We start from the raw sequence: 4,610 nt of genomic DNA, 5'->3' as shown, positions 1-4,610 counted from the left end.
GGTTGTGAGCCACCATGTGGTTGTTGAGAATTGAACTCAGGACCACTAGAAGAATAGTCAGTGCTCTTGACCACTGCGCCACCTCTCCAGCCCCCAACTTTTTCCTTGTTAAGAAACCCTTGCATTTTTATTTTTGCTAATCTTACTTTTTTCTTGCCCTCAAATGTCCTTCTCGACTTCTTGTTCCTTCCCTTCAACTTGTTTCCCTGTTTTTCCCTGTCTCTGCCTCCCCTGATCTCACTCATGTGTTTCCCTGCTTTAAGTAATCTTTAACTTCATAGTACATTCTACTACAGCACTTCCATTCTCAGTTTACAGTCACTGATTATATGGCAGATGGCTTTAATGAATTTTGAGTACATTTTCTCTATCTTCTGTAAGGTTTTTATTTTTTTTTTATTTTTTTTTAAAGATTTATTTTATTTTAATGTAAGTACACTGCAGCTATCTTCAGACACTCCAGAAGAGGGCATCAGATCTCCTTATGGATGGTTGTGAGCCACCATGTGGTTGCTGGGATTTGAACTCAGGACCTTAGGAAGAGCAGTCGGGTGCTCTTACCCACTGAGCCATCTCACCAGCCCCTTCTGTAAGGTTTAATGTTGTTGGAGCAGTATGTTTTCTCTTCACAGTTGTACAGGGAATTGAGCCTTCAAAGGTAGACTGCTCAGTTAGATTCCCCAAATAAAAGTGAGAGATACCCATTTAGAAACACAAGAAACAAGAAAAGCAACTGACTCAAAAATGTCAACAGGCATTCTTTGCACATATGTTGGGGATCGGATACACATGCACACCTGTTGTTCTCAGATACCATCTACCCTTTTCTGAGACGAAGTCTCTCACTAGCCTAGAACTCGACAAGTAAAGTAAACTGGCTATCCAGTGAGCCCCAACAATGGGCCTGTCTCTATTTGAACAGTGCTAGGATTACAAGTACAACACACTTACCCTTTCTGGGTTCTGGGATTGATATCTGGTCTCCTTGAAAGTACTTTGCCAACTGAGTTATTACCTCAGTCCCTAGTAACAGAAATTCTAAAGAGCTGAATAAAAGGCTATATCCAGGATGGCAGCAATGGATGCCATGAAAAATCTCTCTTCTCAGTACTCAGTGATCAGCACTCACAAGAACGGCAATAAGATGCCATTTCACAGAAGACTCCTGCTTGAATGGTCTCAGTAGTCTAAGGCTATCCACAATGCACTCTCAGGAAATACAGAACAAGTGTTGCTGGACAATAGGTAGAAACCTGGCCAGAGATCACTGCTCGACTGAGGTGAACAAACCTTGAGATACAACTGTAGTATTTCAAGAACTGAAAACCTGGTGGGAGTCAAATTCTGAAAGAGAAGTGCCACACCCACTCCAGTGAAGACTGTGTGGCAGGCCCAAAAGTTTGGACACAGTCCCAAGGGGCAAAAATGTTTCACGGAAACTTAGCCTCCTGGAACCTTGGCATTCCCATAGCACGAATGCTCCAAATTTGTCCCTGCAATAGTGTGGAGGGTCTTGCATGCTTTCTTGCAGTATTTTACAGGTTAGGAGCTAGAAATCTCAGGGCAAGCTTAGCAAAGTATACTTAGAATTCTCATTACAGACATGAATGGCAGCCTACATTACATAACAGTAGAAAGAAGGTAGGTTGTGGTTTAAGGAGGAATTGGAGTATTGTATTATTCATGAAAAGGTTAGTAGAATGGAACTCCCCTAGTGCATGTTTTTCACTAGGCCCAAAGAAATAGCATAATTAGTTATTTACTAAGGGACCCTTGGTGGTAGGTTTAACAACAAACTAGCATTGCATCAGACCTTTCACCTGGCTCCTGTGAATAGCTGATTTTAGATAGAGCTATTCCTATCTCAGTTGTAAATACTGCCTGGCTCCTGCTAGCTTTTTATGTATGCATTTTTCTGTTTTGTGTAAAGAACCATTAAGCATCTCAATGTACGTTGGCTGATGTGTCACCTAGCTTTCTTGTTTTTCTTCTGTATTATAAGTCTGGTCCTCACTTTGAGAAATTACATTCAGATCAACACTCCCATTGTGTTCACATCTGTTTGTCACTTTTCGTCGCCTCCCTGCCCACCTGTACAGGGACCCTGATTCTCCCGAGGGTTGAGGGGCCGACTGAGGCCAGTCTGCAGCAGAAAAGTTTCCCAAGGGTTCTCAGCAGTGTTCTGGGCAGTAAAAAGGTTCACACAGGAGCAGTGCCAGCATCTGCAACCACCCAGCAGTGTGAGCAGTATCTAAGTCCCCACTTGTGCAACACCACCCATCCCTAATCTATCTCAAAGGAACACTCAAGAGATGAGAACTGAAAGACTCCTTGGGGTGAGACAGGATTCTGAGAGTCAGGAAAACTGCCAAGAAACTGCAGCTTGCATCTAGCATGTAATTTTCAGATCCTTTCTGTCCACCCTCCTCTCACCTCTCCACACTTCCCTACTGTTGAGATGACCAACTCAATTTAGTGGTCCAGGTTAGCCCTGCTCTGTTCTTATTCTACATCCCTGATTTGGCTTTTGTTTGTTTGTTTTTCCTGTTTATACTTTCTGTATCATTTTCTTCTCCCAAAGAACATGGACTGTTCTGGGTTTGAGGTCTCTGTCTCAGCCTCCTAAAGGTACTGTACAATATCTAACTGCACATGTTTTTACCTTTCTTATTTCAGTCTTCCCTTAGAAGATTGCTCCTGCATCTTCCCTTTGCCATTTTGGGATCCTACTATTCCCTTCTATTTGTGGTTTCTTCCTACACTTTTACCAACCCAAAACCCTGGTTTTGTTTTTTTGGTTTTTTCTTACCTTTCCACTCATACAGTAACTAATACATTTGGAAACAAAGAACTATCAGTGTCTCTGTACTTCCTAAGGCACTAAGGAGTGATTGTTTTTTAGTTTACTATTACTGTATTCTTATAGTGGATCTATACCCCCCTGGGTGGTAACACTTTTATAGATTACATTCAGTTCACTGGGGATTGAGCCTGGTGTTTTCAACAGCAGTCTCCAATTAGGAATAAGAATATTCACTCTGCCCTAATGCATCTTAGAAGTATGTAACTTGGGCTGGTGAGATGGTTCCGTGGGTAAGAGCACCCGACTGCTCTTCCAAAGGTCCGGAGTTCAAATCCCAGCAACCACATGGTGGCTCACAACCATCCGTAACAAGATCTGACTCCCTCTTCTGGAGTGTCTGAAGACAGGCTACAGTGTACTTACATATAATAAATAAATAAATCTTTAAAGAAGTATGTAACTTGGTTTGATTTAACAGGAGTTTGTCTTGAGCCTCAGAATAAACTTTGAATTCAGACTTCTGAACAATGCTGAAGCTTTTACTGCTGTGGGAAGTCAAAGAGATGGACATGAGCCACTGGAGGCAGGGGTAGAATGTTATGATTAAAGACATGTTGTTAGGTATCAAATCAACAAGGAATGGACTTGCAATGGTTAATTTTGAATGTCATGTGGATTAGATTGGAAGGGGCCTAGGATAATTAGTAAGGGAAACTTGGGCATGCCTGGGAGGGCTTTCCAGAGACAATCATGAGAACTCTAACCTAATGAACCGTTTGTTCCACTGATGGATGAGAATTTGAATAAACTAGTCTGAGATGGGAAAACTGTAGGGGGAAGGAGGCACTCAGTGTACGTCCTTGGAGATGTCTCTTGGCTTTGCCTTCTTGCTGCTGTTCTTCTTTGCCACATACTCATAAACTATGATTGACTGTCTTACCACAAATGCAGAATCAAGGGGCTGTCATAGTTATGGGTTCCACTGCTGAGAAGAGACATCATGACCAAGGCAACTCTTATAAAGGACATTTAATTGGGGCTCTCAGGCCCTTATCTCCCACCACCCTCTGGTACTAAGAATTGAGCACATGGCCTCCCTCACACAGGTTAGGCTAGTACTCTACCACCCGGCTATGTCACCAGTGCATTCTTACCTTTTTATTGTAACAGAGAGTCTAAGTTGTCCATGCTGGCCTTGAACTTATGCTCTAGTTCAGGCTGACCCTAAGCTTGTATCCTTGTGCCTCAACCTCACAAGTATGTTTGTACTGCACAGTCTGCTTTATACTGACTTTTTTATTTGCAATTTATCTATACTATGAAAGACTATCAACAGGTTCATAAACTGCTACGATGACATCAATATATATTTTCTACACTTTCCTTTATCAGTAGCTTACAAAAGTATTCTATTGGGAAATTTAAAAAGTCTTCTAAGTGTGTATGATTTAATAATTATAACTTTTACTTCATTGTTACTGTTCTCATCCTGTTTAAAGAGGAAATACTAAACTCTTTATTAAAATAATAACTTTCTAACCACAGACTGATATCCAACCCTGGTATGTCCTAAATTCCTTCTGAAAATAATTGTTTGAATCTCCAGATACTGAGTTTACTATATACATAATTTGTGGATACTATAATTATATCAAGTAAGAGTTGCTGAATAATGTACCTTTTAAGACACTGATGACAGCGGGGCAGTGGTGGTGCACACGTTTAATCCCAGCACTTGGGAGGCAGAGGCAGGCAGATTTCTGAGTTCAAGGCTAGCCTGGTCTACAAAGTGAGTTCCAGGACAGCC

General features: G+C 41.5%; 1 protein-coding gene across 1 annotated transcript in view; it reads right to left on the bottom strand.

Moving 5' to 3' along the window:
• Positions 1 to 4,610, bottom strand: part of Senp7 (SUMO specific peptidase 7) — a 107,491-nt gene that overhangs the window by 80,176 nt on the left and 22,705 nt on the right. The gene's annotated exons all lie outside the window — the stretch shown is intronic.

This window comes from Mus pahari, chromosome 12 (assembly GCF_900095145.1).
Source record: "Mus pahari chromosome 12, PAHARI_EIJ_v1.1, whole genome shotgun sequence".
Taxonomy (NCBI): Eukaryota; Metazoa; Chordata; class Mammalia; order Rodentia; family Muridae; genus Mus; species Mus pahari.
This window is presented reverse-complemented; position numbering and strand designations above follow the sequence as displayed.